Below are 16,044 nucleotides of genomic sequence, written 5' to 3' on the forward strand. Positions count from 1 at the left end.
GCTTCTTTCATCTACAACCATCAGCCTGATGGTTGCCTGTACCAAAATCCTGTTTTACCTTCTTGGAGCTCCTGTCTTGTTATTGCAGCATCCTAGGGGAGCAGGGCAATGTTACCTTTCCTAGCTTACAGCTCATTTTAGGGATCTTGCTGCAGCACTGATGCAGCAATAGATAATAATTATTAACCATAAAAGCTAAACAAATTATTATAAACTTTGATCTTGCTTCCAGTGAAGTCAGGGGTAAAAGTGTCATTGATTTCCAGCCAGCAAGAGCTACAGAGTTTTTCTTATCCTCTTTACAAAGAAAAGGCAGAAGAATTATCCTTCAACATTAATGACAAGATGCAAAACTGAACTCGGGAACAAAAAATCCAGGACTTCTCAGGCATGAAACTACAGAAAAATTTAAAATAATTAAAAGTAGGAAAATATTCTCACATGCTATTGAGCTAGCTATTACTGTTTCTTTTCCATTTTCTTTTTGTATTTTTCTTCCATTTTCTTCCCTAGGAGAAAGGTTCCACCATTTCTCTTGCTTAGATTGCCACTGTCTTCCTAACTGTCCTGCATGTTATCTCCATATACTGCAGATGGAATAAAAATGGTTCTTAGTCTTTTCTTTAATATTTTTAGCATCCAAATAACCAGTTGTTTCTTATTTCAAACATAATATTTGAATGCTTGTTGTATCTTCCTCTATAAGCATCTCCAAAACTAATTTCAAAATTATGGAATATACATGAGAATATACAAAATTATGGAATACACACAACACACACATTTTTAGATCAAACCACTATAATCATTGTGTGTCACGCTGGATGATGTGGTAATGTCGGCTGAACAGTCTCACTCAGTAATTTCTTCATCAAGCCCATTCTCTTTGGCTGTACTTTCTCAAAGATGACTGCTTTTGATTCAAGAGTATCACAGCAGAAAGACCATTTAACTCCAAGATAAGGTATTTTAATGGCTAAAAATGTTCATTTCAATTTTGAATTAGCCTCACTTCAGCAAGATCTTTTTAATATCTTTTTTTTTTCTTTTTTTTTTTTTTTTTCTGCTAGATCAAAGAGTTGTTTACCCTCACAATTTCCTCATCCATCACTAAAATAGAGCCCGCTCTTAGACAGGCATGAGAAATGTGAGCCTGTAAGATAGTGTAAGATGCTTCTACTGACACAGAACCAATATTTACAGTGGAGCTCTGATAATTTGACCCAATAGCAAATCTGCCCTGGGATACGGATATTATTTAATGGTTCATTATGTCATTCTTACGGGCATATGGAAAGAAAGACAAATATAAAGGATCCATGTTGACTGATCATCTTTATTAATTACAGATCTTTGGGAACTCTGTGCAATTACTTGGGTAGACTGTGCACTTTGTCACTGTGTTTGTTGCAGGGCTGCCACCAGCAGTGAATCTCTACATGTTTAATCCCCCTGGCCTTGTAACTTCCCTAGCATGCTTCTTTTCTGTGGTGAAGAAAGGCCATCCAAATGCAGAAGAGGTGACAGAAAGTGCTCCTCTTGTGCCATCAGAGCAAATTCACCTTGTTACTGTGACCCACCTGCAAAGATCTGAGGGAAATAACTCCCACTGGGGACATAAATACCAGATCCAAAGACTGGCTTTCATGATTCATATGCTTTCTCTGAGTACCATGATTTTCTCTCCTTAACAACTAGCATCTGTCTTATGATGCAGGACCCAAGCAAGCAGCTGGGAGAAGCCAGTCATGAAACTTTGGGTCAAACATGCAATGTTTTCCTCACAAATCCAGATCCCAGTTGCTGTGGTCCATCAGGGAAGACACAGAAAAGTGCTGCACTTTGGGGACCGAGTGAGAATCTCCAAACACTTCTTTACATCAGCCTGCTGTCTCTCCCAGGATTTGCTGTGGCCTTGGTATTGTATGAGCCAGCAAAACTATGGTACACTTTTTCAAGTAAGATCTTAAATTAAAAGGAGATTTTCTTGTCTGTGATTGCCAAGAAGTAATACCAGGCCCACAGCATAAAGTCTTGTCCTGCAATGGCAGGGAGGAGCTGAGGTGGTGGTGCAGGACTCAGCCAGGGGGAACGGGGATCAGCGGTCTAACTGACCTTACTGACTCCTGCATACCGCTGAGACATCTTTTACTTTCCTAAGCCAAAAAGGAGAAAAAAGATTTTTTTTTTTTAAAAAAAAGAACTGTAAGGAAAAACACCTCTTTGTCTCCACCAGTACAGATAATCATCTGTGTTTGAAATTTCAGGGGCTGCATTTCAATGAATTTTAGCAAGGAAAGAAAACTATTTTATTTTATTTTCTCCTTTTAATGAGTAAGACTAGTGAAACAAAGGTGGAACTGCAAGTCAAACCCTGACTGCTAAGTATGGGGCTGGGCTGGGGTCCCAGCCTGCAGGTATTTTGAGGACTGTTCCCACAAAGAATTCATATGCAGTTATTTTCAGAGAAAGGAATTCTGCTCTGTCTTTACCATTATCAGCTCTGTCTTCTGCTCTGTTGACAGACAAACTCAAACCCTGGGGAAGGGAATGTGGATAGAACATTGTCTTATTTTGACATACAAAATATTGCGCTGCACTACTATCTAGTAATGGAAAAAGAAAAGAAAAGGAAAAAAGATTGTTGTGATATATATGTGAATAAATCAAAATGCTGCTTCATCTCTTTGCAAACACATGAGCTTTGACTGACACGGTGATACCCATTTTAATCAAGTGTTTGCCTCAGACTGCTCTCAACCATGCTTAAGTAGTACTTAAAAGAAATAATGGATATTAATTTAGACACTTATCTATACTCTTTGAAACCAGAACAAGAAAAGTGTCTGCAGATTAGTGCAGGAAGACTTTAAGACATCAACATTTGAGATACAGCTGAGAGATTAATTTTTAAAATTGCACCTTCTCTTTTGTGCTAATTACAAAAACATTTGTATTTGGAATAATTGTTCTATACTTTTATTTTGTTATGAAGAAATAGAAAAAGAATAAACTCAGGCTTCTAAGAAATGACAAAATACAATTTACAGATATTTTCACAGATGAAACTCGGTTCATGATCAAGAATTCATTTTCTTGTTTCTTTCTTTCCATGTCACACCTTTTACCTCTTATGCTGTGACTATGCTTACGTGCTTCACATGCAAAACAGTCTGACAGAAAAACTAACATAGACCCAAATTCTAATGAAGGAATACATTAATTTAGAAGGAATCCATTTTGACAGCTCTGTCATACAACGCCCCAAATTTTGTATCTCATCTAAGCAGGACTTTGGCTTTAAAGTTTGCAGTGCAAAATCGTCTTTTTTTTTTTTTTTTTTTTTAAATAATAAATTTATGTCAACGCACTGCCTAGAACTCTGGGGCTCCAAGTGATGTACCTGATTTAATATGTCATGTTTTAATAGGCAAGCCATTTACCTATTTCAATATGAATGCTGTCTACCATGTAATGTATTTATTTCATTGTAGTATAAGGCATCTCTTGCCCGGGATATATGTTTCAATTACATTTCAGTGCAGAACACAGCTACTGAAAGAATCTTCATACTCCAGGATCTTGAGTAATGAAACATTTTAAGTGCTGGGGAGCCCAGTACTGAAATCTTTATTCAGGCAATCTCCCACAAAGGCAACCATTTCTCTCAGTAACTTTGATCAATACCCCAATATACCAGACCAAAAAGCTTTAACAGGAATGTGGATTCCTTCTGTTCCTATCAATAAAATGTGTAATTAATTGAAAATTGAAAACTTGATTATTTTGTGTTTGATTTTTTTTTTCCTTTTCTTTCATTTTTTTTTTTTTTCCATTGGAATTTTCTCAGCCATGTTTTCAAATACATGTGGACAGGGCCCTCATCTGGCACAAAGCAGGGAAGCTCTGGTAAGCCTTATAAAAGTAGATTGAATTATAGATCTAGAGGGCAGAAATGACAGGAAAATGAAATAGTGTACTCTTGTTGGTGAATTTTCTTTACTATAGGCATACCTTGGGTGCAAGTGCTAGGTTGCACGCTGACTAAATCAGAAGCCTCTCACTTCAGTGCCCACCTGTCCCCAGTGCATGGCTGGAGCGGTGGCACCATGCAGCCGTGGCTGTCTGGGATTCTGAGGCTCCACCAGGGCTCCCCCCACAGCCCCCATGCTGGTCCTCAGCTCCTCGCTGTCCCTGTTCTCTGCTCCTGCGGCCAGGAGGAGAGGAAACGCAGAGCCCAGGGTTCCCGGCACAAAACACTGCCTGGATTTCTGCTCGCTTATGCCAGCTTTATGCCAGTGCACATATGTGAAGGTCTCTAAAATAGAAAAAACCGTGAGGAAAAAAAAAAGTTCAAGAAAAACTTAAGGATTTAAGAACTTATACTGAGTCACATCCAGAGCTGGCTTTACAGACTCAGGTTGAAACAGGGTTCTGCACTAATGTCAGGAGGAAGCCCTTCATCGCCATAACCTGCTAGTGAAGCTGCTAATTCTGGAGCCTTCCAAAGCTGAGGATAAATGCGTGTTTTAATCTGATTTTTCCTGCAGCTGCAATTTATTGTAAGGGCTTTTAAAGCAACTATTCAACAAAGCTGCGAATTGCAGTCCAGCGTTCTTTGCATGGCCATTTGGTTTTTGCTCACAAATGTTTCTCCACCAGAGTTAAATACTGAACCAACTGAAAATAAACAAGTAAAGACATGGCATTACATAAAGACACATCAGATTTATATGCTTTCCACATTAACAGAACTTCTGTTATAAATCCCTGTTAATCACGCATCCCATCAATATAAAGTTTTCCATTAAATTCAAAGAAGAACTGTAGCGATTGTAATCATAGAGCTCGCTTAACATAGTGCAACGATGCCAACATTTCCATCTCATCTATCTAGCTGCAGAGCTCGTCACTGGAGTCGCTGAACAGCTCAGTGACAGTGTGGAAAATTCTCCCAAATATCTATGGGAAAAAAAAAAAAAACAAAACGCTTCTCTGGCTTTCACCAGCTTTAAAGCAAATTGAGCAATGGCAGAATCATGAATTGTAAGTTTCAATACAGCTGTTTGCAGGTTTTTCTGGGCCCACAGCTCACCTGTTTCAAGAAAGCCTCAAAAGTAGCTGTACAGCTTCTTATTTCTATTTCTGGTTTTTCAGCTGACATCTGGACACTTCAGAGGAGCAGAAATGAAAAACTACAGTGACCCGGGTGATGCACAAATAGAAGTGTTTCTGTTTAAATATTTGTGTGCTTCACATGTTTTTTTTATCCTCTAGTATCAATCCAGAAGAGACATGAAGAGGCAAAAGCAAAGCAGAAGAGACAAAAAGAAGGGACTGAGTGATTCAGACCTTGTAATGAAGCACTATGCAAGAAAACAATGTTTTAAAATGAAAAGCTATACACCCTTTGAGGCTCTTAAAATTTAAAGGTAGATATTGGGTTGGATCAGACATCAAACCATCAATGAAAGGGAACTGCTCAGTCTGGATTCATTGGTAAGAAGTCAATGAGAGGGAGAAAGGCTTCTCAGGAACCATTAGGCTCCTGCAGTTTCTTTTCCCTTGATTATAGAGGGATCTTAAGTGAGACGTGGAAGTGCGATGGAAACTTCTCCACCTCAGGCAGCTCCTGAGGCTGGGAACTTCTACAAAGCTCCAAGAATTCCCATTGATTTTTTTTCCCCAAAAAAATCCAACACCAGTATTTTTCACGTCTTTGTCTCAAGCTATTTGTCAGTGTTTCCCAATTGGGATTTTGTCCTGTTCAGTCTTGTTTGCTCCAGGCAAATAAAACACCCAGGGCTTCACTCTCCTCAACCTTGACATCTTCAGCTTCACGTGATGAAGGGCACCTCCAGAGTAACGGGACGTGTCTTTTTCATCTCACAATGAAATCAAGCAAATGGTGAAATCCTGCATCCTTGGAGGATAAAACAATTGTTTGTTGTCTAGTTGGTCTTCAGTGAGAGTATTTTCACTCTCTCTGGGTTTACAACATACTTCAGGAAGGCTGTTTTACACTATGGACCGTATTCTCAGTATAGCTGGTGCCATAACCCAGTAGATTGCCAGGGCTGCAAAACATGTTACCAGTCATAAACTTCTCCCATGTCAGTCTATCACACTTCTCTTTCGCGATTCCACCAGCTCCCTTTCCTGCTCAAGCTTCCCAGCCCTGGACCATCACCTTCCCTGCAGGAACTGGTGACGTGGGCGAGAAGATAACACAAAGTGCAGACTTTGCAGGTGACATGGAGAAGAAAAGCCTTCTGGGGACCTCCTGGGACTGGAGAAATATCTGAGGCAGCAGACGAGTTTGATTACTGGTGACCACAGTTTTAAGTGATCCAGAGCTCCAGGCCTATTGTACAATCCCAGAGAGGTGAACATCCCCATTGCTAGATGAAACATAACCAGTTGGACAGATGAAGTGGAAAATACAGTGGACACAGTGAAAGGTTGAGAATCAATTTTCCAGTGCTGAAGATGATCATATATGCCTGCCTCACCTCATTGCCGTGCTCCACCACTCATGAGTTGCATGCTCACCCTTCAGTAGTGAAAGTTACTTATTTGGTCCACGCTGAGTTTATGCATTCCATCTGTGTGCAGGCATGGACAGACAAGAAGAGACGCTGAGACACGCATAAACCATTATACATCCTCCTTGTTAATGTTTTAGCACAGCTGGACTTGACTGTCTGATCTAATACCATAGTTTTCTCCATCTGGCATAACTGCGGTAATGCAAAGGGATTTTGAGAGAAAGGAGATCCAGGTGGAGACAGTGTTGAACAGCAAAGGAAGAGTGTAACTTTTTTATACAAGGACATAAAAAAAATCTTTACCCTTTCCTTACATTTCTCCCTTCCTCCTGTGCTAGTTCCTTGTCTTCCTGCAGACCAACGTGCAGGCAGTGAGGTTTCTTTTCAGGAAAGTAAAATATTCCTTCCCGAGAACAACTTCTGCGCTTCAAGTTAGATATGTTCTTAACGGCATCCTTGACTCATGACCTAAGATACCATTTGTCAATGAAAGTCCCTCTCCTTTTATTTCTCTTTTGGAGCTAATAAAGCTGTGCATTTACACAGCAAATTCAATACATCTCAGAAACCCAGCTCTGCTAGCAGTACATTATTTCCTGTCTTTCAAAGGCTTTTTAGACTAGAATATAATAGATTGTCTTTGAACAAGTACTCGCCATGAAGAAGGAAAAGCAGTATAGTGTAGACTTTGCTATTAACATGTTAAGCAACTGAGCTGAAACCCTGGTTCCTGTCACGAGCTATATTTTCAGCAGGGAAAAATGTGTATTCTTAAATCCTGAGGCCACTAACAGAAGGTGAAATCACAGTGACAACAAAATGTGGTTTAATTCAAAGTTATCAGGTTGAGAATGGCAAGGAAGGATCCTCATATTTACCCCAAGCTATTAACTCAGATAAGAACTACTAGGTGCTTCAGTCCTTAAGGATTTTATTTTTCATGTTTCTGCTTCTTAGTTTCCACAAATGAAGAAAGGATTGTTATTATTTTTCTCCGTTAGCAATTGACTTGTCTAACTTGATGACTTGGACTGTATTACTTTAAAAAATGCCGTGTCCTAATGCCATAGCCAGAAATCCAAAGAGAAGCCTCAGTTTATGTACATCTCCCATGGCCTCTTTTTCTCCATGTAACTCCTTTCATTCCTGCACAAGCGGTGCAAGAGCTGTGCCTGGCTGCAGCTCCATCTCTTCCACTCTACAGATACTGTAGGTCCTTCATGACACGCTGCCTTCAGCATCCATGAAGATATATAGCAGCTGCCAGCATCTGTCCCTTTAGCTCCCCAGAGAACAATGAAGCAAATAATTTCTTTAATTATTTATCAAGGGCTGCTTCCTCAGTCAATAAATTCATTTTGCTGTCTCCTGGAGGCCTGGCTTTCTACTTTATTAGGTTCTTCTTCCACATACATTTGAAACATGTTTTATTATTCATATTAATACCTACGGCAAGCTTCTTTTCCTACTTTTCTGCTTATCATCAATTTTATGCTATTATTTTACTTTATTCTGTAAGTTTTTTTTTTTTTTAAATGTCTGATGTTTTATGAGACACAGGACTTGGCCTTTAATTAACATTTTAACCACTCTTCATTTGCTTCCCTCCCCTTGTCTGTACATTGGGAAAAAAAGTTAGCATATGTTTTATTTTAATTGACCACTAAGTCATTTCATTCCTTTTCTGTTATCAGGATTTGACTTGGGTGAGGACTAGACTATTCTTTTGTGTGAAACTCCTCCAAATAAGCACATTTGGAGTTATGTAGTGAACCATTTTAATCAACAGCTGTGAAATGGCCAATAAAACAAATCTGCATTCAGGGTTTGTGCAGTGGGAGAGAAGATTCACTAAATACATGTATATATATAATATATACATAAATATATCCATTCGTGCTTCTTTCCTTACTTAATGGTGCCTGGTTTTGGCTAAACTCTCCAACTGCCCATAAGCAAAAATGACCTTCTTTATTTTCCCAGTTAGTGACCATAACAAAAAGGTTTGAGTCACCACCAAATACATGCTTCACACATTTCTTGGCTTCTTTAAAATGTTTGTTGTTGTTGTGGTTGTTCTTTTTAATTAAGAACAGAACAAAGACAGGACTCAGGGATGGGAAGGAGAAGGTGGGAAGAGCAGAAGGTGCTCAAGTCATTGCTGCTTTGTCACCTGCCCAAGGAGCACCCCTGTAGCTCAGGCCATCTGCCTGTTGGCCTGCTAGTAGGAAAATCCTATTCAGTGGTGACAGAAGCACGGTGTAACTACATGAGTTCATGCTGAGAAGCTAAAAAACACCAATTGGAATACCGTTTGAGATGAAAGGTATTGTATTTTATTAACCTGGAGAGGTGAATAGCAGGAAATGAGCTCATTTCGAGCTCGTTTCAAAGACCAAGGACAAGACATAGCAGCATCACTCAGGGTGTAGGAGAACACTCCTCCTCTCTGTTACCTGCCCCATAGGTGTCCAGGGGTGGACACCTTGGTCACAGACCTTTTAAAGTGCAGCCCTGCCACAGCTTGCATTTGGAGAACGTGGCTACCGACTCCTAAAGCCCATTACCAGAGGGTAAGTCTAGCACACACTCTGATCCAAAATACTTAATTGATGACTTTGTGCCCTTCATATTTGTGTCCTTCTTATTTTCAGGCACAGTGATACAATCTTGCACTTAAGCATGTTTAACTGGGAGAGATGTCTGAGAAGCCTCACCTGTATCCCTACCCCTACAGTGCTTTGTGTATTTTATCCCAGCAGAGCCTGCCTTTCTAATCAAAGGTATATGGTGATAATTCAGCAGGGATTATTCTCTGCAAACCACATGCTTATTTTTTTATCATTACTTCCATATGCAGTTTATAGACTTTGCCTCCAAATTGTACGCTGAAATATGAAAGCAGCCAAATTGAAGAAAAACAGACACAAGAGAAAAATGAAATTAAGTGAATCTTACAGAAAATACAGCCTTCTCTGTTCTGTCTATATAGAAAATAGTGAAATATTAATTGCATCTTGAAAACTAATACTCTAATTTGGATGATTGTTTCAATCTTGTTGATGTCAGATGCTGTTAATAGAAATTCAACATTTTTCAGTTTCTGGAATTTCGTCTTTCATACCTAGCTATGCCCTGCTAGGAGAGCCATGCACCTACACCTGCATATTTCAATATTTTTAAGTCTTTTTTCTTTTCTTTTTAATTTTTAAGTAAAGAGTATGCATTAGGCTGGGATAGTTTAAATATTCAAACAGGTTTAATACACTAACTTTTCTAACTAGAATACCACCTGAAAACATCATAATCAGGGTAGACTATATGGATTATTATCATACTGATCTTTAGCTTTATTTGTCTACAGAGGCAACTATGGGTTATTAATTGATAAGCTTTGGACTCAGTGCATTATTGAAATAATCACTTCTTCCTCTGAATTTCATATTTTTTTAGAAATAATTTTTCCATTCTGAAAATGCAAAGCAAACAGCTGGAATGAATGTGTTTTATTTCTATCCAGATAACTCATGCACTTTCCTCCTTAAAAAAAGGAAAGTAATTTTTTCAAAAAACATGACCTTCCTATGAGAGTCCTCAAAAGATGATTTCCTTTTTCTTTCTTTATCTTCATTGAACCTTTCTGATCAGTAATAATCAAAATCACAACAGAAAGGCAGATGGGAGGTAGGATATACTAAGGAAGCTAAAATATATTCGGTTCAAATATGTGTAAATCCTATTTTCAAATGTAAAGGTGAGAAAGAAAATGAACTGGCTGGGATTCTGAGTGGTTAAAAGTATCTTTAGGAAAAGAAAATATGAGAAAATAATTTATAGAATGGCAGACAACTTGTTGTACTCTATGGGTGCAGGACATAACCTGGATGACTGCAGCAACCTGCAACTGATTTATTTTAATTTTTATTTTTTCCATGTTTAATAAAATTCTTTAAATATCATTACAGACATAGCTAAGGGCAGTTTACATCCTCTTTTTGTTTGTTTCACAGTGTTAGGGGTGGTGTAGAAACTATTTTAATGTGATTTAGTAAATTACTGTTCCAGATTATTTCAAATAGTTTTCCTTTCTGTACTAGATAGGCCCTTGCTTAAAAGGGATTGTCTATGTACAAACTTTGTTCAGCTACAGTAGTTTCAAGAGCACATCTATCACCACCTTTATGGAAACGCAGGCAAGAGTCTCAGTGCAATTTTCGTTATTTCCCCAAATTCGCAGACTACCAATGTTTAAAGAGTTTGTGTACATCGTTACACAAGATTCATAATGCATGCTTTAAGGCAATGTATTTGTAATGAGTAAAAATTGTTTTGACTTGGAATACCTCAAGACATCATTTAATTTCCCTATCCACAGCTGAGACTTGCCAGCTGATTGGGAAGGACCACATCCTGTGTTGCCATGCTTGCTGCCAAACAAGTTGCACATTTAATACAAATGTTATATGCAACAGTAAGGGTTCTTTCAAATTGTTTTGAATCATTACTTCATTTTTTTTTTTTCCTCCAAGAAACATTCTACTCTTAACTCATAAGCAAGGACTGAGGAGGAACATGATTGCGGAAGCACAGTGTATCCCAGCTAACGTCACCTGCCTTCTCCAGTGATCTTTGTCAAACCTTGAGGGATCTGCATATGAATATCCAAAAAAGTGCATCATATCTTCCAGAAAGCTCACCCTTCCCACACCACCAAACTCAAAAAATTACATGATTCTGCGACCATTTATTGTAATCACTGATATCTTGTGGTTCCCCCTCTATTTGGAAACAGAATATTGATAACAGCTGCTCCTCCACTTAGTACATTGATTGCTTATCTTATTCAAATCAAAAATTCTTTAATTAGAGTACAAATCAGAAAAGTTGTCACAAAATATTTTACTCACTACTAAGGAGCAGAACTGGTTTTTATTTTTTATTTCTTAAGAAACTGAGCAACAAATGGATACATAGAATTCTTTTGATTATGGCAAAAGATAATCAAATACAACAACTTCTCAATATATTAAATGCCATATTGTTTGCTGCCATAATGGACATGTAATTGAGCATTTTACAGTATGAAGGATCAAACAGATTTGAAAACAGCATTTCAGCCTTTTTTCCTCCCCTAAAATGTTTCAACTTGGCATGACAACAAATTATGAAGTCTGACTGGCTGCATTTCAAACTCACATCCTGGGCTTTTTCATTCTGGATTGAAAGTTGATGCTGGTGGATAGCTTCTTACTAGATTAAAATGCTTTGGATCAGATAATTGTTTAGGAGTTAAAGAACACTGATCTTGATATGACTTTATAGCTCCACACCAGATTAAATGAAACAACAACAAAAATTTCTACTGTCACTATTCATTATGCACAAGCTTCAGTTTCTGCGATTTTGCCAACACTGTGTATGTCACATTTCATTATATAGTTTATATACAGAGTTTCCACACCAAAGTGTGTTTTCTACATTTGGAGCTTCATTTTAATATGAAACTCAGTTCCAAAACATCACAGTTGTTGGAGATGCAAGTAATTATTAAAAATTTGTGAGTTTTAAAAGCCTTCCTTATATATTTTTTTTTAAGCTTCATCTTCTTGTGGAAGATTTCTTTAAAGTGTTAATAGGTAACAATTACTTATGTAAGTGAAATACCCTTAAATATAACGTATTTCAAGGAAATTAACCAAGATTTTTTGTGGAAATCCATTTAACATCCTCAGATCAGCCATGCTGTTCACTCAGCATCTTGTCATTTATCCAGTTTCATTACATATAAACAGACCTGAATAACAGAACTGTTTCCCTAATTAGTCTTTCATTTTTGTAATTCCTTCTAAATCACACCCCTAAGTGTTCAGCCAAATGGAGCGCAGGTACTGCTGAGATCAGAAATTAATAGCCACCTTGCCACTGCCTTCACTGGAAGCAGGAGGATCTGCATTTTAACAGACTTTCTACTCTCCCACATTAGAGACCAGCAAGCCGTGTGCTTAAGAATTGATCACTCGGGCACTATCTAGCCCAAGATTTAAAGACTGGTAACAGTTTAAGGAGCCTCCAAGAGCACACAGCTTTTTATGTGCGTTAAGCTGTTCACGTTAAAGTGCCTTGTGCCCAGGGGACGTTTCCAGTAGCTTTACTTCACAAATTCCACTGTAACCTTTTGCCCTAGCTTACACAAGACCTTAACAGGGATATAATTCTTGAGCATCTCATGTGCAACTGTTCTTCCCTTAGCACTACTTACTTTATTTCCCCATATATTCCACATCACTAAAGATGCTCAAAATCAGCTCAAATAGTTCCAGTTATGCTAAGTCCAAAGTGATAATTCAGTATAGCACAACAAGGGCGAGTAGAAGCCTGGCACATAGACCAAAGCCTTACAAGATAACCAAAAAAGTTCAGATGGCTTAGTATGTAAAAGAACAGAAAATTCTCTCTCTCTGTTATTTATTTATTTATTTAAACTCTGTATTGCTACATTCTAGTAAGAGATGTACATTTCCGCTCCCTAGACTTCCTCAGAGACATGTCTTTCCCATCACTGGATCTCATTGTTTAGTCTGGGTCTCCTTTCTTTATTTGACTGTTCCTTTATCACCACCATTCTCAGTTTCAGTCCTTAGCTGTCAATGGATTTGCCTTTTTGGCCCTGAACTTAATAATAGGTTTGAGTGTTTAAGTGTTTGCTTATAATACACTGCCAGCACATGAACTGGTTACAGGGGTGTGGGACCAAGATGAGTTTTTCCTCTAGGATCTTTTCTATCCATTTCACCTGTGTTTTGTTTTAAATGGGCTGTGCACCATGGATGAAGCATATATGTTGAGTAGCTTGAAAATGTTTGGTTTAGAAGCCATAGTTAAGTCACAGGTTGTAAAATGCAGCATGCATTTCAGTGTTCATTCTCCAGGTTGAAATCTGAGCCATTTCATATTTTAATCTTCTCAATAACCCATCAATGACAGCACTGTACTTTCAGGAAATATTAAGTAACTGAGAGCATTAGGTAACATTCAGAACAAACTCCTTGCATATCTTGCTAGTAATTGCAGTGAGATGCAACTCCATGAGATACTAAAGCAATTTGAGTTACTCACCACAGCATCCCTGAAACACCAAATGCTCACTGTGAGATCTTCTGGACTACCTCAGCAGGACACTGTGCTGTTCCTCCCCTCCAGTTACAGCACAGTAAGCAAGTGCTATTGTGCCACATCTTGTCTGCACAGGAAGGTCTTCCCCATGCCTGGTCCTCCTCTGGCTCTTTCAATCAAGTGGCTGAGTACCCCAAAGGATGCAGCAGCCATTCAGACAGGCAGCTCTGAATTCTCTTCAGCTGCTACTTTTGCTTGCATCAAAGTCATAATAAATCTTACCAGCTATTAAAATATTCTGTAGTGCAACACAGGTTGGACTAATGACAAAGTGATTGCAATCATCTGCTTCCTTGCAATCAGCCTGAGCCACGGCCTGTCTCCTGTAATGTTACGGCATATTGAAGGCCACAGGTTCCTCTCAGTCTTTCCCCACACCAAATACAGGCACCCCTTCCTATTGGACATCCTTCTGTAAAACTCTTATGCTTTTCAAATGGGCAAGACTCCTGGATTACATTTTTTGACAAGACAGATGAGACTGCTTTTCACATGAGACCAAGTAAAGTAATGAGCTGTAATTTTTGAGCTGGAAGATATCTATCTTTTTTAATTACAGGTAGATTATTTCTATATTAGCCCCCACGGCAAATGTCAGTGCTGCACAGGTTTATCAAAGCAGTGCTGCATCAAGACGAAGGGATTGTAAGAGTTTGGGACCTCAGTAGAAAAAAGGGTTTTCAAACTTGAGCCTATTTTAAATTTTACATGTCCACGCTTTTTATGTAGTTTGGCAAGCAGCTATTTTGACATTGCTATTCACTACGAGTAATAAGATATTGTCATCACAGCACTGAGCTGGTTATTAGATGGTCGCTACAAACATTTCTGCCTCAGTCTGACATGTCTGCACTGTCCTTGTCAAAGGAAACTACTGCCCTCACATCAGTTAGACCAATTTAAACCCATTTAACCAAAACATGTATCTATACGTATTTCTAAATCTAGATTCCCTTTATCTCATGCCTGAGGGAAGGAAACTTTGTTTTACTTTCTAAACTTTTTAATCATCCCTGACTTAATCCTCATGGCTTGGCCTGAAAATAATCTTTTGTCATATTCTTGGGACAGCCTTGTCTTATCTAGCTAGTTTGTTTGTGAAAGAACAGAAATGGTTTTCTCATTGAGCCTGGCCTCCTTACATCCACCTGCCCTATTTAATCACTTGCACAGCAACTGTTTTTTTGGGGAGGGCTGTCGTGGTAACTTCTCAAAAGATCATGCTCCAGTGAGGATTTTAGAAGCTTATCACAGGGACATTACACACATGGTCCCATTCTGTTTTGCTCATGGAGATGATGCTCCCTCAAAACATATAATTTTGTGCTAACTGTTTGTTTTTTCTACCTGCATGTGCCAATGCCAGGACCCTGGAGGTCAGCTGTTCAAGGCAGGAGGGCTTGACCTGCCACAGAGGTTGGCACCGTGAGCGCTTCAACTGCTTGTGACCGGCCCAGACAAGATTCTTTGTGGCACAGGAAGGCACTCTTTGGTAACAGAAATTAGACCTAAAAGGAGGGCATGACCAAGTGCCTTTTCTACACCATACAAGAGAGGTGCCTGCTCCTGTAGCAAAGCTCCTTTCCTCAGCCCTGCTCTCAAGTGGAGAATTGCATGGAGAGAGAAATTTTGATGTTAATTAAATGCCAGTTGAGCCATAGAGGAAAAAACTAGGATTCAGGAAACCTTTAGCTTGGAAGTTATCGGAGTACATCTCTAAATATATCAAAATATATATTGTTTGGAGCCCCATTATGGCAGAGTTCTTCTAATGGCGTTTTTTTTTTTTTTCTTTTTTTTTTTTTTTCTAATTTTAAATGGGAGTTAATGTCTCATGAACAGTACTTGTTTTGTGTGAAAAAAAAAAAAAAAAAACACACAAGAAGATGTAGGTGCTCCCTGGGAAGCAGCATTGATGGTGAAGTTTCACCCAGCCCTATTTCTCAGGCATTTGCAGGACGGAGTGCAAGTGTGAGTGCTGAGACCCACTGAAAATGAAGATGTACAGCTGCTTGGAAGGGATGGATGACAGGCACATCGACATCTCAAGTAAATAGGAAAAGTAAAGATAACAATGTAGTGAGAAGGAAAGGAAAAGACTACAAAACAAAAGCAAGAGAGAGTAAGGGGGAATAAGATGAAAAACAAAGAAGTCTAAAAGAAACTGAAAAAAATAATTTAGGATGTTCGTGATTGAAGATTTCTTTAAGCTGCCTCCTCAGCTACTGAGTTGACCACTCCACATCTGAAAATTATTATGTGAGCATTCAAAAATAAAGCTAAAAAGCAGAAAGCCATAACAAAGTAAACTCGTACTAAAGAA

The 16,044-nt window shown here is 38.6% G+C and overlaps 1 long non-coding RNA gene across 1 annotated transcript; it reads right to left on the reverse strand.

The window, feature by feature from the left end:
- Nucleotides 1–952: 952 nt before the first annotated feature.
- Nucleotides 953–13,903, reverse strand: LOC121075735. Its single transcript, XR_005823134.1, has 3 exons — nucleotides 13,695–13,903; nucleotides 4,015–4,318; nucleotides 953–2,156 (listed from the first exon to the last, which is right to left on the reverse strand). It is a non-coding gene; the product is annotated as an uncharacterized LOC121075735 (long non-coding RNA).
- Between the last annotated feature and the right edge of the window lie 2,141 nt (nucleotides 13,904–16,044).

The sequence above is a fragment of the Cygnus olor genome, chromosome 10 (assembly GCF_009769625.2).
Source record: "Cygnus olor isolate bCygOlo1 chromosome 10, bCygOlo1.pri.v2, whole genome shotgun sequence".
NCBI lineage: Eukaryota > Metazoa > Chordata > Aves > Anseriformes > Anatidae > Cygnus > Cygnus olor.